General features: G+C 43.7%; 1 long non-coding RNA gene across 1 annotated transcript; it reads left to right on the plus strand.

The window, feature by feature from the left end:
* Positions 4,299-11,439, plus strand: LOC110394748. Its single transcript, XR_002435847.1, has 2 exons — positions 4,299-4,614; positions 10,615-11,439. It is a non-coding gene; the product is annotated as an uncharacterized LOC110394748 (long non-coding RNA).

Genomic DNA, 26,250 nt, shown 5'->3' on the forward strand with positions numbered 1-26,250 from the left:
GAAATAAACCCTTTTTCTCACCTCAAATACAATGTATGTGCAATGACTAAAAAGAAATGAATGTGTTGCCTCTGTTGCTGACACTAAGTGATTTCCCACTAACAATTAGCATGAATCATAATGACAAAAAATGAGATGGAAAAGACCTATTAGATTATGTATATCTCCTCCATCTCCCTGTAAGTACAGGAATCTCCCTGGCACTTTCTATTTGGAGCTGTTCACTGCCAGAGTCTGTATTTTCATCAGTGCCGCTTCTCACGGGCATTAGCTAAGAACTTTAAATAAAATGCTAACAGCTTTAAATAAAATGGGTTATCTGTCCTTTTGTGCACCACAGAAGATGTATTCAACTCTGTTTTCAACAGCAACATAGAAAGCAAGCAAACTGAAATGCCTGGTTACAATGAACTTCAATGCCACAGAAGCATTTTGGGTAACCCCAAGCAGGTTTCAGTTAAGTGGGGAAGGTGCATACGGAGGTGTTCATGGCTGCCGGATTTCGAGGTTTGTTCTGTGCCACCTTTATCCCAACGCTAGGCTAAAACAATTTCAGGGTTGCTCGTGCTCCTCCCTCTCTGGAATGGCCCCCACAATAATTTGTTCCTGCTCCCTTTCCTTCCCCCTAGGCAGTGCAGAAGGAGATGGTGTGCACCTGGCTGCATTGGCACTACTCCCATCCAGGCTCCCCCAGGCTCTGGGCAGCTCTCAACCAGCAGCACCAGGCACCAGGGATGCAGGCCACAGCCCAGTTCTCCATAACCGATGGGCCAAACTTCAACAAGAACTTAGGATCAAGACTGGCACAAATCCCTTTTCAAATAATCACAGCATCTCAGCATGGTTGAGGTGGGCAGGAGCTCTGGGTCCATGCGGCCCGCCCCCTGCTCAGCAGGGACACCCCGAGCAGGATGCCCAGGCCCACGTCCAGGCGGCTTCTGAAGGTCTCCGAGGAGACTCTGCAGCCTCTGGGTACTTGTGCCACTGCTCCAGTGCTTGCACATTGAAAAGCATTTCCTGCTGCCTCCTGTATTTCATAATATGTTGTATTCATAATAGAGATGTGCTCATAACAGGAATGCAGCACTAGAAACAGAACTGCCTGGAGATGCCTTTGAAAAAAGAGGAGAGACTAAGAAGGCAGCAGCCTTGTGTGGGAGCTGCTGCTGTCCCAGGGAGGGGAAACAGAGCAGGACCATCAGCTGCACGCCTTGTGAGATGCCTGTGACTGAAGTGTTAGTGTGCACGCAAGCTGGAACAAATGTGAAGGCTGATCAGACGATCCCAGGCGGATAAAGTTTTAAAGGATATTGTTCCTCTGAAACGCATCATTCCCTCTGACATGAGCTAAAATAATTTAGGTCAGATTGATCCACTCACGATGCCTTTATAATACATTTGTTCTTAAATGGGTGTGTTTTTTTTCTGGTTGCTTGTAATGATTTCTCTGAATTACAGTGATCCTTAAATATTACTCACAGCAGATGTTACAAAATTTTTAGGCAGAAATCCACCTTTATTTAAGATAGATAACTGACTTTTAAAAATAAGAGTTTCCTGGTCCTGGCATGGGCCCAGTCATGGGTGTCCTGGTGTGTAACTCAGCCCCAATCACTTTAAAAATGAGAAGTTTGCTGAACAAATACAGGCTTCACAGAGCTAGCATGCTTGTCCCTGCAGACCAATGAACTTCCTTGTGACTCAAGATATTTTTAATTCTGCTCTGGACTTTCTCCAGGAAATCGGTAATAATTACTAATTGTATTTTTGTAAGCTAAATGAAAGGATGCATTCTTTCTTGAAATTCTCCTTTAGCTTTTGCAATTAATTATGTTGCTCTTTTGTGTGATTAATCCTTGTCTTTGTATTACAACTTCACTTAATCAAATAGTGGTGTGTAGCATGCCAGGGGCTCTTAAGTGTGAGATATTTTCTCCTGGTTTATTGTCACCTTTTCCTTTTTTTTCTGCTGCTTATATCTCTTCTAAACTTTGAGTTAAACAGTGTTTTACCGAAGAACTAAAGTATTCTGAAACCATCAGAGCAAATTTGCATGAGAGCTGTTGTGACTTGGCAGAACTCCCCTGCCATGTGTGGAGCTACAAGCTGATTTTTACCAGCTGAGGATGTGTCCTTATATCACCAGCACATACTAACATACTAGCACCGTTTTCTGCTAAATCTCTTTCAAGAGAAGTTCAGTCAAAACCCCTAAATGACCTCAGGTTTTCTTTCTAAATCTTTGCTATATGAAATACATTAAAAGAGACTTACCTGGCCACCTTAAATTGTGCGTTAGAATTATTCTCTGCAATGTGCGCATGCTGGAAATGTCAGGCAGAAAGAAGCTGGTTTTGAGTGGTTTAGAGACAATCTTAAACACTTAGGTTACTGTGCAATTTTGTGGCAACTCTTACTTCTTTCTCTACAGCCAGGAAAAGCTTTTTCTGAGCTGAAAGTTCAGCACGTCTGTCATTCCAGTATAGGATGGCTGCAATATGGCCAGCATTAAATGTTCAGAAGTCAGGGGACTGCTTTACTTACTTTAAAATAAATCATTTTCGTTTCTTGTTTTTTATTTTCTAAGGGTGCTCTTAAGTCCTGTTTCCAAGGTCCCCTCTGTATTTTACAAAGAGTAATGAACAACACAAACTCAATTAAGTTCCATAAAGGTGGTAAACTCCTGGGGGCTTTAAGAGCGAGGTCTTACCAGGCTGTTGCCGTGGCCACTCTGGGCTCCTTGGGCAGGGCAGAGGACGGGCATCCTGGTTGTGCCCATTCAGGGAGGAGAGGCGAGCTGAGCCCAGGATGCCGTCAGCATTGGTTAGGAAGGCACTCAGAAGCTGCTTGCCTTTCATTAGGAATTGGTCTCATGGCTTGCTAACGAAATAATGGATGAAGGCAATAACAAAGAGTCTTGTGCCAGTGTAATCATGAGCAGCTAGTTAATAGATAAGATATGAAAAGACACTGATAAAATACCACTGCAATTCACTGTAGGACAAGTAAAACTTACTGCTAGTGAGCAAAGCAGTGAATGCCTCTCTGAAGCTTTGACAGAGTTCTAATTGCAAGGAGAATGATCAAGCAGAGGAAGGAGCGCAAAAGTAGAATTTATATATTCCATTAAGCACAAAATATATACTGAAAAGTAGCTCACAATATTCAGATGACTGACCCCATTAACAGAGCATGGACATGCAGTTGTAACCTCTTGAAAATAAATAAAAAGTACTGCAAAGTTGCATGGCCCTGCTTGCATGAGTAATGCCAGTGATCTGCTTCTTGAACCAGGTCCTTTATGCAAATAGTAAGTCACAAATGTGGTAAGGATTTATTTTATGTTGTTTCAAATGAAGATGGGTTGGCTGTATTCAGTATATTAAATCCTTCCTGCTGTTAAGCTTAAAGAAACTGATTCTCTTGTAACATATTTTGATTTGACTACTGTAGCTTCCAAGTGCTATAAAGCACTAGAGTAGTTTGCCTTGGCCTCACACCTAGTTACAGTAGTGCTAACTTTAAAATTGCTGAAGAAACCCACATCTGGAGTCAATTGAGTGAATTTTAACCAGCTTTGGTGGTAATATGCAAGTAATATTTCATCCTCGTGTGTATTTCACTCATCTTATAAAAAAGATGCCTCATTCCAAGGCTCCTAGACATATTTCTTTGCTGTCTCATATATCAAGAGTATCAGGCTAAGCAGACTGCTTAAAACTGGATATGTCCAAACACACTCTTATCCTAAACAACGGAGAATATTTTTGCCAACACTTCCATTTCCTGAAGTGGAAAAAAATATATAACCCCAAAGCCTTGGCCAGATCCTGCTTTCCTTGAAACGCATGGCAAATTTGTCAACAAAACCCTCCCTGGCTCAGTGGCAGGGGGAGAAGTTGAACAGCTGGAATTAACCAGCGGGAATAATGCAAAGTGGGCTGAAGCTTCAGATTAGCTTTAGTCTAATGCTCAGGTTCAAGGCTGAGCTCGTGTTCCAGTCCGCCTGTGCCAAACTCATGGAAGCGACATCCAAAACCAGAACCAGAAAACAGGCCCTTTCAGCACTGGGTCTGGCTCTGTGCCAGACCAAGGCTGTGGGCATCGGTCCAGGAATCCGGCTCCAAGACACCCGCAGGCACCAATCCTAACGGTTTGAAATTCCCGTTTTCTACCATTGAAAATATTAGTCTGCTGCAAAGAAAATACTTCCATTTACAAAAATGTTGTAAGTGTCAGCAATTAATACCCATTTACATGCACTCTGTATCTCTGACTGTTTGCAGGGAGATGTCCAGCCATATGGGAGACAGGCACTCCACGAAACAAGCTCCCGAATTGTTTTTATTCTGTTTTTTATCTGAAGGGACCACCACCGGTGCAAGGCTCATTTCTTGTCGTGCCTCAAAAAGCTATTAAAGGCAATTGTCGTGCTGGACAGACCGAGCGCTGCAATCCGGATGTGCCATCCTATTGGCGCTCCCAGCATCGCCTCCTCCACCCCTCTCTGACATGGATTTAATGCAGGTGCAGACACAAGCCTCGCATAAGGGAGCAATTTTCTGATTCATTCATGTAAGACCCTGAGGGAGAGTTGGAACAAGATGTACAAAGGTAATGTGGCATTGTTAAAAAACTAATTTTGCTTCCATTTTCTGGAGCCGTAGTGCTGTGTTGCTTAGTTACATGAATTGGGAATTTAGCAGTAAACAAGGTATTTCACTCCTCAGTCCCTAGAGTTTTCAGCTCCGTTTGAAAAGCAGCTAAAATGTGCATCTTTCGCCACATTGTTGGGTCACTTCTTGCTGCTGCTTGAAGCCTCTGAGCCTGCAGGAAGCCGGAGGTGGTGGTGCCACTGGTTGGAGCCACGCTCCCCTCTGAATGCTGCCCTGGGCTGGAGGCGAGACAGACTGCTCTGATTTTTGTTTTGGGTTCTGTTTGGACAAATGCTGACTGCATGGGTGCAGAGCATCGTGAGTCTGCCAGCTGGACTACGGAGTTATTCGAGCCGTTGGAAATGGGAAAGGGGCTAATTATCTGGGTATGTTATTACATCACTAGTGGAAATTCTTTTTTTTTTTTTTTTTTGCCCTCAGGATCTACACTGCTGTGTCTGCTCAAAGCTGTTAAATATGACAAGGTCACTCACCCTGCTTTATTAACAATGAGCACTAACAAATTTGGGGTTTACATGCATTGTCATTGCTTAATAGGGCCGTCCCTGTAACAGAAGCACGGCATGTGCTTCCTACCCAGCAAACCCCACAGCGAGTCAGATGTTAGATTGCACTGCACTCTGTTGGGATCTGATTTTAAAAATGCCCTGCCTGTTTACACTCTAAACAAGATTAGACATCTGACAAATATGGAGAAGATGGAGAGAGATAAGTGACGGAGAGGGGCTAAGAAGCGGGGCTGAAAGTGTGAACAAAATGCACTAACTGATAAGGCAAACTTTCAAAATATTTTTCTCCTCCCTTTTCCTTCTGGCTCTGCAGATGGCTGGGGAGAATCTGTCTTTTATAGCCCCATGTACTGAAGTAACATGTACTTTTGAAGTTTAGTCACCCACTAATTACAAGTCTTTCATTAACAGCAAAGAGACACAAGTGATGAAGTACTTGCTTATATCCCCTATTGTTGAGGCTTAAAAAAATAAATCATTAGCTACATGCTTGTTAAGCACGCTAAGACTGTTTATGTAAACTCCCCTGCTCTTATTTTGGCTCACACAGATGGTTAAGACACTTCAGCGAATATTTCTTATTTTAAAGAGAGAGCTAACTGCCTATATATCTGATGTGCCAAGTATCGCTTGTGTTAGAGAGAATGGGAATTTAATTGTGCACGGTTTATCCTAGGTGTAGGTTGCTATTACAGATTTGATGTTTAGCTACTGATTTGTAAGAACATCATCACGGTTGAGGAAAACCTCTGTTGCAGCCACGGTCACTCAGGTCTCTTGGATCTTAAGTTACCTGAGAACAGTTTTGGGTTTCTCCACCAAAAGTGCTCTTCAAGGGAATATTTGAAGACTGAGGCAAACGTTAGTAAGCAATGCACTTGTTTGGTTAAGACTTCAGCCTTGACCTCCATCTTTAAGCCCTTGTTCATTATTAATCACGTGTTTCCTGAATCAAAGAGAATATTTTTGGAGAGGGAAAATTGTTCTGGGACTGGAGCGCTGTACGCCAAACAGACTTGCCCAGATGACAAATAGCCTTTGCATGATAGCCAAGGTTCATCCAGCTGCTCGGCCCCATACCAAGTGATTGATGGTGTTGATGTTCTAAATAGGCTTAAGATATGCCAAATATCAGGGCTGTAACAAAGTCCTTCAGAGATATACTGTAGATAGGCAAGAAAGCATGTTCCCAGCATATGGCAATTCTGAGAGCGGTGTCAGGATTATAAGTAACCTTGCAGGGCTTGTCTGGTTTCTTTCGAAGTTAGACAAAAACAGTTTTCTGTTCCGGAATGAGCAGGGTCACATGAGGTCTGCACGAAGCTTCCAATTACCACCGATTTTCTCTGTAACTGGACACCCTTCAGAGTTATAACAACATTTGATTTCTTAGCAGAGATCAATAAACTGTTTTTCTACCATGATTCTGAGGAGGAAAGAAGAATAGGATGTACTCAGAAGTTGCTGTCAAGGGTTTTTTTGATGTCTTAAAGGAATGGGAAATTTACCCCTGAATAGTTTTATCTTGGAAACATGACAGTGCTGGTTCTTTATACTAACCCACAAAGGACTGTACATCGATATCCCACAAGATCAAGCAGCTGCACTGCAGAAGCAGTGGTTTCATTGATCACTCCTTTCCCCCAGAAAAACATCCTTAATTTTGTGTTTTCCCTTTGCTGGGGAGTTCTCTGGAATGAGCCAGGCATAATTCCTGCTATATATGTAGGAGATTCTTGGGTGCTGTAGGACCTCTGCTCCTCAGCTCCAGCCGAGGAGCCTCTTGAACAGGGTGCAACCAAGAGCAGTAAGATTTTCCTATGTTTGGAGTCAGCCTGACCCCTTCCCGGCATCTGCCAGGGCCTCATACCCCTCACCGAAGGATATACCACAGTGCTCTCACCAGCTGGGGTATCACCCCTTCACCTGCCACTGAGTCCCTGTATATCCATAGGGAAATGTGCTCCTGGCCCATTGAACTCTCCAGGCAATGCTGGAATCTCACTTTCTAGGAGACTAATCCTTCTTGTTTTAGTGCTGGAGTATGAATGATTTTCTAAGAATGAAACTGAGGACAGCATATTCTGTGAAAAGGCCTTGATGGTGCAGGCTATTTCCTGGATAAAACCATTTTCTCAGTGACTGGAAGATGAGTCAGGTTCATGCGTGCGAAGCCAGCTTCTCTGCTGAGTCACTCTGGTTTGAGCCAGCAGATCTCTGCTGGTTACCACCACATCAAGTGGCCAAGACAGCCTCTGCCATGCACCAGACCGGTAGAGCAAATTGGCCATGAAATAGAATCAAGTGACTGCAGGGCAATCAAATTTAGCCAGACAGTACCAGTAAACTCAGGACTGGAAATGCTCTGAAATGCCAGCTGCACAACAGAGAATGACATTTCGTAATAACCGGCTGAGTCTGGGGCCACGACACGGAGCACTTGGCCCACGTTCGTTTTCCACCGGGCCTGGTTGTAACCAGCTTTGTAGGAGAACAGAGGTTTGAAAATTCCTCTTTTTGTCATCCCCACAGGCAGGCTGGAATCAGCTGAAGTCCCAGAATCTGTAACTTTATTTATTGCTGACTAACTTCTTGTTGGCAGGTTGCACGTTGTGTTGAGGCCTAGTGAGCCAACGGGCTGTCAGAGGTGATTAGCAATTAAGTCGTATGCCAGTCAGGGCTCCACAGTGCCTCAAGTGATTTTGTTTGCATCCAGCCTTGGAATGGAACAAGCCAGGTTTTAATTCAAATTGTAATTGAAGTGTGAGCCTGTGCGTGGATGTTCTTATCTCTGCATGCTCTGTTTCAAGGGAGCTCAAACTTGTTCAAAGTCACTTGAGCTAAATCAAAAGTGAGAGTTCTGGGAATGAATGTAAAGTGAGCAATCGCTCATAGGCTTGCCTTCAATCAATTCAGTGTATAAATGAAACCAGAACTAGCTTTTCCAGTGGGTCCCTGTTCATGCATGAGCCTCAGCGTGACACATCTAATGCTGCAAACACAGTAGGCAAAGAGTAGGGCTCGTCATTGTGCCCTTCTTCACTCTCATTTAATCTGATATTGAGGACATCTAAGGCCCTAGTAGGACACAAGGGGTATGTAGTCTGATCCCCCAGCACAAGTCATCAAACTTATCTAATAATACAGGCATCGGACTTTTCTGCTCAGATTACAGCCCATATTTCAGAAAGATGGGCAATCGTGACTTAAAGGCTGCAAGAGACTGAAGCTCTACCATGTTCCTATCCAAGCTGATCCAAGGGTTACTTACCTTCTTTAAAAGAAGTCCTATTTTCCCCAAGTTGCATGTCTAACCTTCTTAGATGATATCAAACTATTATATTCCTTACGTTTGCTGATTTTCGATTGTTGGGCAAAAAAAAATAGCATCCCTGGCATTTCACTAATATTACCAACTAATTCCAGCTGGGTATTCCAGTTTATTGAACAATTTCAATAAAATTACAGGCTGAATTGAACCCAAGCTCAATTTTCACAGCTGCCTAAGAGGGTTATGACCTGCCTGTCCTTGGCATGGATCTGACACAGTTGCCTTTTGTTTTCAGGTGGGGTCTCCAGCAGTTCTCTCTGCTGACGCTGCTCTTTGCATGGGACATTGACACATCACTTAATCAGAAGGGGTGGCAGGTGAACATTTGTCATTAGGATGGTGAGGAAAATATTGACCCCAAGGGTAGAACAACTCATTTCATGTAAAAGATGTAGATATAAGCAAAGTAGAACAGATAAACTGAAAGCTTCCATTGCTTTGGGATGCTGTAGCCTGGCAGATTAGATGCTCCCCAGCTACAGCTTCTGGAAGAGAAGTATTGAACCCTCTTCTCCTTCACAGTAGGAGCTATTGGATGGAAAAGCTGGCTTCTCCCTCCCTGGGACCTCAGCCTGCTGCTTAATGTGCTGCTCCAAGTGACGCAAGGGAACGTTTCATACTGAGCAAATCAAAATATTTTTTTCTTTCATATAAAAGAATTGAAACATTTTAAATTCTCGTTTAAACTTTTCTTAAACGTTTGTTCCTTTGACTTCTAGTTTAGAGAATCAGAATTGTCTAATAATCCCAGATGACGCTATCTTTTTAGGAAAGATTTGTGACTAGTCCATGCACAAGCTACCAGGTGACTTGCTTTTCCTCTAAGGCCTTTGCTGTAAAGAAAATACAAGTGATTTTGTCTGTTATCTTCCTTCCATGTATACTGATGCTGTTGCAATTACATGGGTGTAAAATTCAGGTGACGCAAGTTCAATCATTCTTTCTACTATAACTTGCATGCTAGGACACTGCAGCAACAGCATTTCATTGATCCTCCTGAAACCTGCATTAGTGGTGGAAAAGCTGAAGACATGATGGAAACCTGGATGGAATCAGACAATAAATCAACCCCTTTTTATTTCAATCCAGTTCTCTGACGACACTTCCTCCTCTTACTCCTTGTAAGGGAGAACATTTGTCAGCATTGTGATTACTGTAGCACTTCTGTAATTCAAACCCTGTTACTCGTTCTTCTGGCCTCGTGGATTAATGAGATAAATTGGTCCCTGCCCTCTTTACTGTATCTTTGGAGAGATTTTCTGGCTCTCCTCAGCACTTTGCTGGGGTGAGTTTCCTTTCTCCCACAGGCTTTTCTCACATGGCAGGTTACACAGATGCCTCGTTCCTACTGCTCTCCTGAGCTGTCTCCACAGCCTCTGTCATTCAGGAATTCAGTGCCCATCTCGCCTTCCCCTTGCTTCTATGAAGAAGTATTTGGAGATGTTCACACCGTGAAGCAGATTTGAGCTAGACTTCCAGAAATCGGCAGCTGCATTGGGCCATTGATATTACAAAGCTGGTTCTGGTTCTTGCCAACTGCCCTAGGTTTTGAAATGTACCTACTGAAACCGTGGCTTTGAATATTCCCTGCCTTTGAGTATTTGATCTGCTCTGCAGCTCTGAGTCTCCCGGTTATTTACAGCTGGCTATTTGTATACTCAATGAGCTCCACTGTGTGAGGGAACTGTTCAAAAACTGTTTAAAAATACATTTTAAAGAGATGATTTCACTTCATGTGGTTTTTTTGCCAGCAGTGTGGTTTTTAAGAACATTTTTTCAAACCGTGTAGCACACAACTATGAAGCTGTGCCTTAAAAGGTGAAGCAGAGCCCTTCTCTTGGGGAGTATGTTCAAGGGAGCTGCTGTTGGAGCACATTGCAAGCCCTGTGCACTGCTTGAAGCCTTGGTGTGAGTTTTGTTTCCCTATGTAGGGAAAACAGTGATAAGGTTGTGCAGAAGCAAGAGGGAAAGGTTATTTAAAAATTGTTTCAATATGGCCCTTGCTATAACATTATCTGAATTGGCCTGGATATTTAAAAGAGAATTAGCCATAATGATCCCTCTCTGTCTCTTTTCCTCTTGTTTCCACTTTTCCCAGGGAAGAAAAAAAAAAACCATAGAATTTGGGGCACTCGTGTCAGACCCATCCTCCAGCTGCCTTGGGAAGGAGCACAAGACGGAAAGCCACGCCAACAGAATCCTTCCCATCTAATCCTGCTGCCTTGATTAATGTCTTCTGCCTCCAAAGAGGTGAACTCTGGCATCCAGGCTCAGCTCCATGGGGGCTGAGCAAGCCCGTACGGGGACAGATGCCTTGGCTTGTGGAAAGGGGAGGTGGTTTCCCTGCTGGTGCAGCCGTGCTCCCGCAGGATGCTTGCTATAGACAAAGCAGTGGAGCAGGGAGGCTGAAAGCTGTGGGGTTGCAGACAACCCCGGGAAATACTTTCGCTCCTTGCTCTATCTCCAAATTAGGGAATGTATCTTAAACAACACTAAAATTTGATTTTAATATAGTTTTTTATCTCTATCCGAATCAAGATTACTTCAGTAAAACAACGAGCACATTTTCCCCTGTCCTAGGAATTAAAAGAAGTTTTCAGCTTGGAGCAGTATTTTTGGTCATGAGGAAAAGCAAAATAGAAACGTGCGTTGCCGTGAGGGGCTGTCACAAAGCTAGGCAGCAGGCAGCGGTTGGTACAATTCCCAGCAACAGGCCGGTATCTACAAGTTGTATGCGGGCATACTTTGCATGCACTGCAGCAATAATTGGTGGCTGAGCCCCTTGTTTTCAAAGCATTTGCTAAAAGCAGCTTTCTGGCCACAAGCAATAAGTAGCTGCAGTTATTTGACTTAATTTTTCAAGGAGCTCTCCTACTCTGCCAGACATTTTCTGCACAATGCTGTGACAATAAATTCCCTAAAAGAAGCTGTAAGTGTCGGGAGATTTCTCAGGAGAGGTAATATTTGTTATTTGACCATATTACTAATCCAAAAGCAGTGGTGCTTTTCAGCCAAATTTCTTGGCTTTAATTTGATTTGCATAAAATACTGAAACAACGTATCTGTTCAAAACATTCACGATGAATTCAAAGGCTTTCAAATATTCTTCTTATGTCTGTGAAAATTATATATAAAAAAAGACTGTCCTCACTGGTTCCTCCTAAATTTTGTGTGCCTCACTTCGAGCAGAATTATTTCTGCTCTTTTTTCCCCACTGGCTCCGTCCAAACAAAATCTTCAGCTTTGTGCTTGCAGTCCAAAAACCCTTTTAGTCTCCTTCTTCCTTGCCTTAAAATTTCACAAGTATTAAATTCCACACTGAAAAAAATGGTCTTTGCACACTTCCACACAATTTGATACCAAAAATGTTTGGAAGGCAAAGTAGCATTCCAAATGCTAGAAATCACCCAAAAGGGAACAGGAATCCGGCTACAGTGAGTAATTCTTATTTTAATGTTTTCAAAAAAAAAAAGAAAGAAAGAAAGAAAGAAATTTTAAAAACTAACTCTCAAACACTTCTTAAACAAAAATTTGGATAAAAAATAAAGAAGGTAGAAGTGGCTGGAAAAGATCTTCTGAGGAGTGATTATTTTTTCCCCACTAGCAAAATAGGTATGGAAAATGTAAGTATGCACAGCTGTGTTTATTTCAATGATTAGACATTCTATTTCTCTGTGACCTCTCTGCATTGAGCTGGCAAGGCACCTGGGTATGCTTAGAAGTGTCTCATTCATACATTTACATTAATTCAACTAGGACCTTTCTTTCTCCCTCTCGTGCCCTTTTCTTCTCTAAAGAGACCACAGAAAAAAAAAGCAGCAGAATCTGGTGCACTCCTTCCTCTCTTTTCTTCTTGTTTGCAAGGTGTCGATTAAGACTCTGCACTATGCCTTTGCACATTTTAAATTAAAATATTAGCACTATTTTAATCAAACAGTGAGCATAAAACTGTCTTTTTCAGGGAGGGAAGGGGCGGCTGAAGTGAATGGTGTGGCGCGACCACACATGCCGTGCTAAGAGCACTACAAAAGCTAAGCCCCAGCATCTGCATCTCCTGCACTGTACATGTGCTTGCATTTTATTTGTACCATCTATGTGTGTGCGCATAACCTGGGGTGTCTTTGCACTAGTGCCTGACTCCCCCAGGTGACAGTGATTGTTGCTTACTTGATATGGAGAGGCTTGTTAACCAAAAAAAGAAGGCAGGCACAGAAATGTTGTAGTCCAGACTGTGCTACTGATGTAGAAGTGAAGCAGAGAGGGGCTAAAGGGTTTCCTCACTGTCATCGGGGAGGTTTGGTACAGAGCTGAGATGTTCTCTCAGTCTTCATTCAAAGCCTCACCTGTTTCTTCCCCTTCCTCTGCAGGTAGGCATCAGCTTTGCAGGCAGGTCTGATCTGAGCGTCCAAGCTCCAAAACTTTCCGAGACGTATTTGTTTCACTTCTAGCATCATTGAAAGCAGAAGAGAATTCCTAATAATTAAAAGCAGCAAGATCCATTCCACACTCATTCCTTCAAGCTTGTTGTGATTTCTCCCACTGCTCTTTTGCATATGTAGGTATTTCAGAGTAGTAAATGCTGACTGTTAACTGTAGAGTAGGTTCTCTTAATAACTCCACCGTGGTATATTCTTTGTTTCCTTAGTTATTATGAATTTAAACTGGAGAAATATGACTATACATAGATAGAATTAGAGTAAATTAAATGACAATGAGAAGCATCTGTGCATAAGGCACTCATTTTCCTTTCCTTTCAGGCTGTCTGAATTCATTAGCTGGTCTCCATACAGTGAGCTGTGTACAATACAGTGTCTCATAACTCCTCAGCTCTGTCAAATTAGCTTTTTTCTTGTCTGCTTCAAAACCATGATTCAAAAATCAGGAGTTGCTGTGGTCTATTAGTGCATTTGGTTACTATTTTATGTCTTTTTCCCCCTTCTGTGCATTAATTTATATTTTGTATTTGATTAGGTTGTATTTGTATGTGCCACATTGATCTTTCCTAAGCATCGTGCCTGCACAGGGCTGAGTGTCCAAAGCTTTCCACTGGTGCCTGTGGCAGTGGTCCATGCTCAATATCCAGCCACAGTGTTCTGCCCCTGCAGAATCAAGCTGAATTTGCTCAGGACATATTTAAACATAATATAAAGAGAGAGAAATACTGGAGGATTTCTTGTACCCTGACTGCACAGCTAGGTTAAAAAGTTCTGAAACCTGAACACAAGAAAAATCAGCATGATAACTCATTTCTTTGTAAGTCCCCCAAGATCACCCTTCAGAGATAGGAAAATGCAGGCACGCTGAAAAGGCTTCACAGCAGAGCAATTCGGTAATTAGATTTGTAAGGAAGTGTAAAGAAAAGATTTAACTCTGAGATAAATGGCTTTCAGAGTATTGATTTGCCTGCCTTTGGCTAGCCTGGTATGCACCGAAATCTTCAGAGCCAGATCTGCACAGCTTCGTTATGCAGAAGTGAGATAAGCAACTTTGGCAACAGTAGTCATGCACAGGATCTAGAAGAAAATGAAGGGAGTGAACCAGAAAGAGAGGCATAAAAGTAGCTAGGCTGGATGAAGAGGAAGAGAGAGCAGCTTCTGCGATGTACAATGATTTCTTCTCCTTCTGGAATGGGGATGCGTTATGAAATCTTTTCTTCACACTTGCATTGGAAGAATTTTCGCACGGGACATTGAGTATGAAGCCAGGCAAAGCACTACTTGATTTTGTGTTACTGATCCTGAAGGGGTAGATACATAGAGAAATTCTCTCCTGTGGCAAAGCCCAGCCCCTAATACTTTTAGAACTGGGATCACCTCACACATCCAGTTTTAATGTTGCTGTAAATAACTCGTCCTTCTGAGCATGAATAAAAGCATCCCAGCAGGGACAGTAAGCAGAAGTGCCACAAGCAACTGTGATAGGGGACATTGAAGGGAAACATCCCTCATGCCACCAGAGAAACCATGTGCACTAGGTACCCTTGCAGCTCTGTAGGAATTTTCCTCTGCTCAGCAGAGGAGAGAAGGGATGAGTCTGGGGGCTGGCTGTTCAGATGCATCTGAGGCATTTAAGCACCAACCCTTGCTGAAACGTAGTGATGTCCAAATCCTTTGTGGCCACCCTTTGCTGGAACCCGAGGAGAGCATCCCCTTTGTGACCACAGGAGCCCAGCCACCTCGGGGACCAATATGACAAAGACAGAGTTGAGATGGGACACCTGGGAAGCATCAGGGGACACATTTAGGAGGAGGCTCCTTGGAGCTCAAAGCATGTTGTGAGGGGTGGGAGGGTGGCTTCCCCGGCCCCTGGGGCTGGCAGGAGGCTGGAGGGAAGGGGTGGGAGCCGGCAGCCTCTATGCCCTGGCCCCAGGCGGAAGGTGCTGCACTGAGCCTTCACCTCCCACCTTTCAGCCACATGAAAGCCCGATTATTCATGCTTGATGTCGGCAAGGCAGGGCCCTGCTAGCCACTGCTGCTGGATCCCTGTCCTGAGGGGCCCGCTTACCCCAGCACAACCAGGCCCCTGGCTGACATCGCTCCCTCAGCCTGCAAGGGCCAGCAGCAGCTTTTTGGGACAATGGGACGTGGCCAGGGCTGGGACAAAATGGTAAAGGAGGAGAATTCTTGTCCTCTCACAGAAGCAGTGGCCCTCATTCAGCTGCTTATAGGCCAAAATGAGAGTTTGTTACAGCGTCGTATTTCCCTTCCTCTGGGCTTCCCTGCTGCTGCCCCTCACCCTGCCAAGAGGATGCAAGCTACTGGGGTGACATTTTGGTCAGAACTGGCACTAGATGGGCTGTGTGGGAGCCCTGGTGGCTGCACCTCAGCAGTCAGCCTTGGGACCAGGAGGTACGGAGGACAAGCAGAGATGCTTCATTGCCTCAGAGAGCAGCCACGGTAATGGGGGGATGAGCTGAAAATGCAAAAGGAAGGTAGAGGACTGAATTGACCCTTTTTTTCCCCCTTTGCCATTCAGATGCTTACAGATTTTATCAGGATTTTTAGCTGCGGGGCGAAGTGCTTCTTTATAGTTCCTTCCAAAGCTCACTGCCAAACGCAGGCTGCGGTCTCAGCAGCTGTAACCCAGCCCCAAGGCTCACACATCCCGGTGCGAACAGCTCAGAGCAGCACTCAGGAGTTAGCAGGGAGAAGGTTGAAGCATCCTCTAAGGCCTCCAAACAGGCAGCACTGAGCATGTTTCACACAAGGTTTTGGCAAAACATGGCCAGAGTGGCAGCTCTCCCTGCAGGTGATGGGCACAGGGATCTGGTGGCACTGCCACCATTCCCCACTGCCCAGGGACTGCAGGCAAGCAAAGCCAGCACTGAGCATCTCTGTCCTCTCCCAGGGCCGAGGAGCAGAGCCCAGGGTCACCTTCTCGCAGGCAGAATTCGGTGTTTTTGTGGCATGTCTGGGGCCGGTTTCTCGTCTCTCTTTTTTTCTCTCCAGTGGAGACTTGCTCATTTGTAATAGGAAGGTTCATTGTTTTCCTGTCTGATATTTCTTTGATTACTTAAAAAGAAATCCCAGAGGCTTGTTTTCACAAAATAGTGATTGCATAATTGATGTGATTATGATGTATTTTGCTGTGTCACTGCTGCTGGGTTGATTATTTTAAGAAGCCCCGAGCCCTGTTAACATTGCCATGTGCTGTATGTGCATGGCCTGGGCCTCCCCCCCACACAAGAGCCCTTTGAGCACCGCTTCCTCCCACTGGGGCCATGCGAGGCTGCAAGGCCTGCCTGGGTGCAAGGAGAGCAGGCTGACCCCTGGGGTGAGGGCTGTGCAGGGAGCTGCCACATGTCTTCTGGGTAAATAACAACTTAACGCTGTGAATAATATCCCTAAAATCAGAGAGTACAGCTGTAAAATCATGGGGGCAAATTCCAGGCTCTTCCGCTGGCTAAAAATGTGCAGATAAAGCAGTGTAGCCCAGTCAGGTGTGCTGGAAATAAAATTCTTCTGAACACACAATAACACAGCAGATCATTAATGGTAATTATTCATCATAACCTGAAAGCGTACCAGCTCAGTGCAGGTAGGAATATGTAAAAGCTCACCCAGGGAAGCCATGTGAAAGAGGAAAGCCTTACCCATTTGGGCTGGAAATTGCTACTTATTTTCAGCTTGAGGCCATAGGCCGTCCTAAGAGCCCTTTCTTTCTCCTGGTGACATTCTTTTCCATTCCTTCACACTGTATTCTCCTTTCCTTTCCTTTTAATTCAGGGATGAAATATTGCTCTCAGGAAAGCTCCTTGGCCAGATTTTCAGATTTCTGAACCTTTGTTTTTCTCAACATGTGTGCAATTTTGACTATTTTTGTCCAGCGGTGACCTTTGGAATTCCAGCATAATTTCCCTCCCCTTCCTGGTGCCCTCATGTGACCCAGGAACACAAACATCTGAGAGACCTCTGGGCATCTTCACATCTGCTGGTATACAAGATCAGAGCATCGTGTGATGTATTTTTAACAGCAGGTGTTGGGCTTGGAGAAGGGTGTGTTGGTTTTTTAGGGGCTGGGCAGAATCTGCGCTTAATTCTTAGTTCCCAGGCTATTTAGGAACAGCTTAAAAACACACTTAATCTGTTTGTACAAATTTTACATTGTAAAACCACAATAAGGAATTGCTAATCAAGTGCAAGCCTGGATTTAGTTTCAGCTTTGCATCATTGCTGTCTTTAAAAAAAAAAAAAGAAAGAAAGAAAGAAGGAAAGAAAAAAACACCCAAACCAAAAAAAAACCCCACCATCGAACTTTAAAGCTGAGTCCAAGACTCTGGTTTAGAACTTATTTTCATGAAGTACGATTGATTGATTACTTGAAGCCTGTTAATTATTATTTAGTCATGGTTTTCAACACAAACTCCTTACAGCAGCAAAACAAGCAGTGTGTTTGTTTTATCTTTTGCCAATTAACACAGTTGGAACATGACTTAAAATAGGCCTTTAGCTCATGCACCTATTCACGACTGCATCACTCCCATTTGCACTGCTGTAATTCCGTTGGCTTCCACGGCATTGCAAATACCTCACTGCAAAATGAAACACTTCTTAATTGACCCCACCGCCACATGCAAAGGAGCGCATGGTGCACCAAAGCCTGATGCATGAGACTCTTCCTTTGCCCATTAGTAGCAATTTAGTTCTAAATTTAAGAAATGGTATAAGCAGAGTGTTTTCCCCAAAATATCATTGAAATCCTATTTTCACGGAAATCTCTTTCAAATTTTTTTATCAGACAAATCTAAAATGGTGCTTAGTGTTCAGTTATCTGCCAGGTATAAATGGCATAAATGGATGATTACTTTAAATACATCTTCTCTGAGAAGGGAGTTATGGGACCTCACAAAAGCATCAAGCTGTGACTACTTTCAGGAAATCACCTGGAAATAAATAAGATGATAAAGGTTGCTTGCAAGTCCCTAGATTCTCGTTGCCTTTTTAGGCAGATAATTGAATTCAGTATGAGCTGTAATTCTTTTCTGGTATCACTAAGGAACAAATTATTTATTATTTGGGAGAACAGACGGAGTGACCTGACAGGTCCTTTCAGTCACAGCACCTATGATTATAAATTCCCATGGCATCCATCACATGGGTGTATCTGTACTGAAATACAGAGGCAGATTTTAGCCTTGTTGAAGCTGAGGAGATTTTTTGTTGGTGGTTTCATCCTAGTTTCACCTGTCCACATTTCAAGGCTCGGTTTGAATGTTACCACGTGACCTATCGGGCTGTCTCTGGCTGGAGTCAGAATAGCTACTTCCAAGCAGTTATTTTTAATAATATACCATGCGTAGCTACTTCTGAAGTGCAAGGCCCTCATTGTGGATCAACTGAATCTCCTCTGGATTCATCCCATCTCCTGAGTGTTGAATTTGTATCCTACTCTATTCCAGACCTTGACACAGAAATGCACTAAGGGGATTTGTATCAAGCTGCCACCACAGGAGCAACCTAGCCCTGCCTCCTGCCTACTGCCTCCTGCAGCTGCAACATCACATGCTGTCTCAGAGCCCAGTAAATAGCAGCCAAACATGACTACGTGCAGTCATCTTGTTGGACTGGTCAGAACTCATATCCTGCCCTCTCCTCATCCTCTTCCCCACATTAGGCTTCTTCTTCCGTCCGGTGAGATATGGGATACCTGCACCTTCTGGATCCTGCTACCATCCATCCAGGAAAGCACGCCTTTTGTGGTCAGAGAAGTGGCTTTCATATAACCAAATCACTGTTTCTTAAGTGATGGGATGCCTGTATGTGAAGCTTCTTTTATTGTTGTCTTTTTGTTTTTGTTGTTTGTTTGTTTGTTTGTTTTTCTTTAAGTTATCCCTAATCTATAGTTGAGGAAACAGCGCTGTTTACTCTCTTGCCAAGGTCTCTTTGAACTTTGGGAGTTCATGGTGTGCAATGCAGGGAGATGTGGTCCCAGAACAACCAGGAATATTTCATAGAGCTGCTCTGATAAGGACTGGAGAAAACGGGACCTCTGAAGGAAGAGCAAAAGAATTAGGGTTTCTTAGAGTGAAAAAAACCTATGTTGAAGGCTGCTGCAAAGAGAAAGGGAAAGCGCATGCTTGTAGGGGATAAAGCAAGGCTTGAGATTTAGTGGGAAGGATTTATTAAGAGAAATTGTAGCAAAGAACTAGAGGTGATTGTCCCTCTGTACTCAGTGCTGGTGAGTCTGCACCTTGAGTGCTGTGTTCAGTTTTGGGTCCCTCACTACAAGAAAGACACTGAGGCCCTGGAGGATGTTCGGAGAAGGGCAATAGAGCTGGAGCGCAAGTCTTATGAGGAGCGGCTGAGGGAACTGGGGCTGTTCAGTCTGGAAAAGAGGAGGCTCAGGGAAGACCTTATTGCTCTCTACAGTGACCTGAAAGGCGGTGAGAGGTGTAGCGAGGTGGGAGTCATCCTCTTTTCCCAGGTAACTAGTGGTAGGACAAGAGGTAATTGCTTTAAGTTGCACCAGGGTAGGTTCAGGCTGGACATGAGGAAAAATTTCTTCTCAGAAAGGGTGATGATGCACTGGAACAGGCTGCCCAGGGAGGTGGTGGAGTCACTATCCCTGGAGGTGTTCAAGAAACGTGTAGATATGGCACTGAGGGACATGGTCAGTGGCCATGGTGAGGATGGGTTGATGGTTGGACTAGAAGATAGTAGTGGTCTTTTCCAACCTAAATGATTCTATGATTCTATGAAAACAGTGCATCATGTTGCCTGAGAAAACTGCAGATGTCTTTAAGAAGAGGTTAGTCAGCCTAGATGACAGTAACAGCCCATTTTACTTTGGGTGCGGGTGTCTCCAGAGATCTCTATGAACCACATATTTATGTGGTAATTCCAAGACAATAAAAGTTTTTCCATTTACTTCAGTGTAAGCAGAATTCGTAATAAACTAGAGGATGCTTCTACCTCAGTAGAGGCATTAGCAGTGGTGGTAGAGCATGGTTTGGGAAAGCTCTTTGCTAAAGTGCTTGGGATGAATGGCACCTGTAGCCTGTGCAACCATAGCTGCCTTTTTGGTATTTTCTGACCAGGGCTGAAAAGTGGATCTTGCTTGCAGTGAATAAGGCCCCACATCCTATAAAGAGATGCAGCAACAGACATCTTCCCAGAGCATATCAGACACACATCAGCATTTTGCAAAAGCCACTATCTTTCATATGGTTGGAAATACTTTCTGAACATTTCTATTCCCAGTTGGTTGTGCTGATAGAGCATTATGAAATCTTAGCAAATTTGTCTTACACTGGGACCTGCACCGTAACTGATCAGAGCTGACTTAGAGTGGTTGTTAAGAAGTATTAAAATAATCATGACTTGGTTTCCGGAGGTCTACTCTCACACAGCTTTGTCCTTGCATCTTTCAAAGCACAATAACTGAGAGAAGCTGTGGGACAGCTATCCCACAACAGTCAGAAAGGGACTACGGGTACACAGGGCCCTTTCATCTACTCTGTGATTTTTTAAGCACGTAGAAGCATGTTTCATTCCACTTAGCATACAGTCTGGGTTGGTCTTCAGACACTGAGGACGCTTCCAGACAGTACCCAGAAACCTGCATGGCGGTCCTAAAGTGACAGAGGAAATATTTTCTTCCCATTTCCAAGAGACTGGAGGCCAACCGCCTCATTCTGTCCTCTGCCAGACTTCTGCATTTTGATAACAGTGCATGCCCAGTGTTCCTGTGAATAACATTACAGAGGTCCTCTGATGCTGATACTCACACTATCTTTATAAACAAGTGTCACGTGAACACACAGTCCCACTCTTGGACACTTGAAGACTGGCTATGCACTAGCTAAGGCCAGTGAGTGATTTCCAGAGAAGGTTCAAAGAGCCTCTGGTGGTCTTGCCTGCTGGAATTGAAGTGGTTTATACAGCATTCTAAAGCTGCTGTGCTGAAAAAAAGGACCAACAAAAATAGCATGTTAAGGAGGCAGAAAGATATGATGAGGAGACAGACAAACTTAAGATTTGTCTTTCAAAAAGAGTTTTCTGACATGTTCAAGCTGATAGACAGCATAACCCTTATCTCTAAAGCAGCAAGTCAGCAGGTTTGCACACACACCCTTTCAGAGAGGATACAGCCAGAGAAAGAGGGTGTCTCCTGCTTTGGTTCAGTAAATCCACGGCTAGCATTTCCACACATTTTCCACTGCATTTTCCACTGCAGTTAATTTTTCTTCTACTCTTCTCCTCGTTTCACCCCATGAGTACCCCATCCACAGGAATATCTTCAAGAGAGGCCAACCACAATGATGTGAGACCTGTAAGACATACAGTCTCCCTTCACTCAGAGGGGATTCATCCAATTTCACACGAGATGTGGGGCTCTCTGACCATTGCACCACTGAGACTCTCCACCATTTTTCTCAGTGAGCTTTGCATGCTGCCTGACCTGGAAGGCATGCTCTGGAAATGCATGTCAGGTCAGGCCTGGCAAGGGAGGGTAACACTTTTGTTTGCAAACCTCAAAAGAGCTTAGATGTGAATTAGGTGCTTGGAGGCGCACACTGTTAAGATCTTGGCAAGTTCTCAGCCAATATTTAGGAATTTTTCTGGCAGGGAAATAGATACCTCCAGGCACATGCAGCAGCTCAGTGAGAATGCAAATGGTGGTGCTGAGAGGTACAGCAGCAGGTAAGTGGTGCAGGGCGAGTAAACTTGTTGTGAATCTAGTCCAAATCCACTGCATGTAGATAAGGATTCTGAGATTCTGGAACTGTGATCTGAAGAGGTGCAGGCTGGAAATGAAGGATGCTAATAAAACCAGGAGAAATCTGATGGAACAGAAAAATTCCATTTAATGAGCTCGTCCAGTGAGGGCTGTGTGGTAATATTTAACCCTCTGTTAAAAATCAGACCCTTGGCATTTGTAGCTTGCCTGGAATTAGAGGGAAGGGTGACTACAATGGGACTGGTAGATTTGGTCATGTCCTGAGGGTGGGCTGAAACCTTAAACTGTGTTTATGGAAAAACAGTGTGCTTCTTTGCCTCCCTCCAACCTGGATGCACAGAACCGCTTTGAGTTGCAAGCAGTCTAATTAATCTGGTCTGTGCCTGCTTGTCAAAGCTTTCTTGTGGTGAGATCATTTCTTGCCATTTTAAGAGAAAACTGTTTGATTTTGGAGCAAACTGCCTTGAATTTCAATTCGGGGATATCCAGTAGTGTTTTGGGTACGGAAAAGGCGCCCTGATGCTGCAGGCTGCTCGTGTGCAGGCCAGAAGTGGTGCCTGCCGCACTCACTTGGTGTGGAGCATACAGACAGACAGACACTGCCACAGCATCAGGCGGTGGGAGCTCAGCACGGCTCAGCCCATCTCTCACCCACCACCCTGCCTCTCTCACCCACCTCGCTGAGCTTAGGGCAGCCAAGCTGAGCCCTTCACAAGTGCCCTTGGAGCTTGGGTTGATGAGACCCACATCTATTTTCAGTCCTGTGGCAAAATTGTTCCACTTTATATGGAGAGTTAGCAGAATCCAGGCAAAATAATTTATCTTATCCTATCCATTACTAAAAGCCGAGCTGCCTTTCTTGTTCTGAGCAAAACATGTTTTTCTTCTTGGCCTGTCTTTTCTTTTGTGTGGCATCTACATTTCGGTGTGAACATCTTTTAACATGCAAATGTGCCTCACCTCAGCAGAACGGCTCCTGTTGGATGCAGCGTGTCTGCGCAGCGGTGTTCTGGAAGAAAGTAGATTTTCCTATGATGTACAGATCAATTCACCTTAACCCAACAAAATGGGTGCTATTGTTGTTGCTTTTTTCTGCGCACTGTGGAGGAAACACAGCAGAAGAGCAGACATGAAATGGATTTTTCAAACAAACCCCCGAGAGAACGATGGTTGAAATGAGTCTCTTTAAGGTTTCTGTGTCATCAAATGTTATTGTTGACACTGTGAATGTAGCAATAGTTGTTACACTAATTAGAATGGTGCAGTTCTAGAAGCAGGTACTGTGAAAAGACTGTGTCTAGAAGGTACTAATAATCTTCTGATACCTGTATTTTTGCCATTCTTTATTATTATAATGAGAGTGTTAATGTGCAGAGGAGAAATCATGTGTGTCCTTAATAAAGAAGCAAGCAGCACAGTTGTTATCATCTTGAGTATCATATTCATTTAAAATCAAGTAGGCAACTCAAAGGTTAAGAGGTTTAATGTTCCTGAACTGTACAATTGAAGCACTATAGTCCACATTATTGTTAGCAATTACTCAAAGTGCTTGGGGTTTTCATTAGAAACTTCATTTTCCGGAAGAAAGTCCCCTACAACTTTAGCCAGCACCGAAGCGTGACCATTTCACAGCCAGCCACTTTTGCACGAAGTGCATCACAAGATGTTGTCATGACATAATTTGCTCCCAGCTATTTATATGCTTTTAGATAACCATCCTCAGTCTTCAGCCTCTCTCAAGTTTTCGTGCTACATAACCTTCCAGAGAGATTTAGGAAGTTTAAGAAGCTCTGTATTTAGAGACTGATGTTATATTCCTCATGCATTTCTCCTACATCAGGAACATGACATTTACTTGCAGCTTTTCCAAGCACAAGAAAGCACACACAATTGTATTTAAAGAAGACTTTTCATAGCAGCATCCAACAGTCTTCCCAGATCCTTCCCATCCCTTGTAAAAAAAAGTCACTCGGAACTCCTTAGAATTTTTTCTCTGTTTGGAGAGAATAATCAAGCTATGTGGCATAGTTTTCTGATCAACCACCCAGGCACTGTGGTAAACTGAGACAGAAATTTAGCTCTGTCCTCCTGCTTTTCAGCAGCACATGGTGTCCTGGAGTCAATAGCTGAAGCTTATTTGCTGTTAAACAACAAAGAGCACTATCTGATACAGCAGAGATGCAGTTTCTTCAGGATGGATCAAATAAGTGCAAAAAAGTAAACAGGATAGAGCCGGGAGATGGAGAGACAGGAGTCACCTCTGCCAACATTTTCCCTGATCTGTAGCTGTGCAGATGCCCCAGTGATGAAGCCATATAGGAGCCACTTAAAATGAGCTCCTGGCCTGTGTGCAGAAACAATCCAGAAACTAGAGTGGCACCCTAGGCTCTGATCACCTCTTGCATAAAACTCCTGCAGGACTCTGGAAATGGCCTTGCTGAGGGTGAGGCTTGGAGGCACCAGTTCCCAGCAGTCCCAGTGGTCCACAGTGGCAGGGACTGTGGTGGGGACGACTTCATATTTCAGTGAAAGTCACAAATCGCCAGCATAAAAAGAAATGAAAGAAAACCTGATGGAGAAAATAGCTATCTTTCCTTCTCTAACTAGCTGGTTCCCCGACCTCTGGCATAATCCCATACTCCCTTGATTGACTCATAACCAGTTTGGTTTCATCCAAGCCACAGCTGCGTCAAGGCACAGTGAGAGCCAATCAACCCTACCAGCTTCGTCTGTGTTTCACGACTGTTTAATCGCTGAAGACTGTCTCTGTGTTGAAATATTTCCCCTTGGGGTTTCGGATAGCAGCATTATATCAAAGCAAAAGGAACCAAAAAGTGAAAAAGGCACATGTCCTCATCCAAATCGTTTGGAGCTGATACAAAAACACCTCTCCCTGTGCCTTTGGAATGAGCACACACACTTACAGCAAGCCCTCCGGCTTGTGCAGTCAGAGTGGCTCACAATTCAGCTGCAATTTCTGCACGTTGCATTCTTCTTTTCATTGATGCCAGTGATGACACCAGTCAGAAAATGCAGCCTGGAAAGACTGTCAGCCTCACATGCTTGCCAGCTGAAATGGAAAAAAAAAAAAAGGAGTCCTAGTGTGGACTGATAGTAAAAGTATTATTCCCTGGGCCAAGTTTCATGCTGGTGGCAGTCAGGAATTAGGACTGAAGTACTCACACTGCTCTCTAACCAGGCTGAGAGTGACAACAGGATGAGAGGAAAAATTTCTGTTCTACCAGTGCCAATTTCAGGTTATAATTCTGAATACACTGTGCCATATTTTCCCTCAAATTGTATTTTTTCAGTAAGTGGCTGATGCGACTCAAATTGCTGCGTTGGGATTCAACCTCGCCCCCACTCCCCCAGAAAAAGGCAAAATGGAGAGAGAATAGAACTGAGCACTGCTGACATGGAACCTGAATGCTATCATCCTTCCCCAGAACAAGCTTTCTCACTCCTTTTGTTGAAAAGGTCTAATCAAACAGATATTATTAATGTATACAAAAAATATCCAGTATACAAGTAACACTGCTGTAAGGAAAACATCTTTTTCAAGAAAGTTACAAAAATTATAGGTCGTTGCACCCACCAAAGTTATTTTAGCAGAGCCATGTTGTTAGCACTGGAACTAAGCCATGTTTTCACAGTCAAATGATAGGCCTTTTCTAAGGTCGTGCCCACCCAGTACAAAGCCCACTAAGTGCTTCATTGAAAAGGCTAAATGGAATTCACACTTCTCAGGCAATCGTTTTATTATGATCTATACGAGTATTCACAATGTAACTTTTAAAATCTTGGAAATAAAGCAGGCCAGTATCTAAGAGCAATCATATTGCGTGTCACATTGAAAAGCGTGTGATTTGGGTCTTTCACTTCCAATGTACAATATACCATACAATGAAATTAGCATTTGTTACCTTACTCTGTCCTTTCAATCACATGCTTCTGACTTACATTTTTGAAGAAAAAAAAAATCCACTTAGAAATAATAGAAATCAAGATTTCATCTTTTAATACTGAGACTTACTGAACACACATGTAACGTTTGTGAGTGGTGTGGAACCTTTAAGGAGGTGACAGCAGAAATGTCAGTGTGTGTCTTGGAAGTACAGCTAGAAAATTAAAGAGTATCACATTTATGCAATCCTTTGAGTCTTGTGGGCTGAGGTCACATACAGAGATGCTGATTTCACTTCTGAAGCTGGGATGTATTTAACTGAATTTAGGATCCCTCAGAATTCACTGGCTGTTTGTTTTTCAGTATCTGGCTTAGGTTAATCTTGACCAAAATGCAGTGAATGGATTCACAAAACCAGATTTTCATTATCCACCACAAATGGATCCTGTTAGTCTATTAACCTTATAAATAGATAAGCCAGGGAAACATCCACATGGTCTTGCAGGATTATGCTTTAGTAAAGATTTTGGTTGCTGCATGACATTCTTGTAAGCAGCCTATGGAGAAATTCCAGAGGGTGGATGCAACAGAGTACTATACCTAGAGCAGGAAAAGAGAGGAGAGGAGAGGAGAGGAGAGGAGAGGAGAGGA

Source organism: Numida meleagris, chromosome 2, assembly GCF_002078875.1.
Source record: "Numida meleagris isolate 19003 breed g44 Domestic line chromosome 2, NumMel1.0, whole genome shotgun sequence".
NCBI lineage: Eukaryota > Metazoa > Chordata > Aves > Galliformes > Numididae > Numida > Numida meleagris.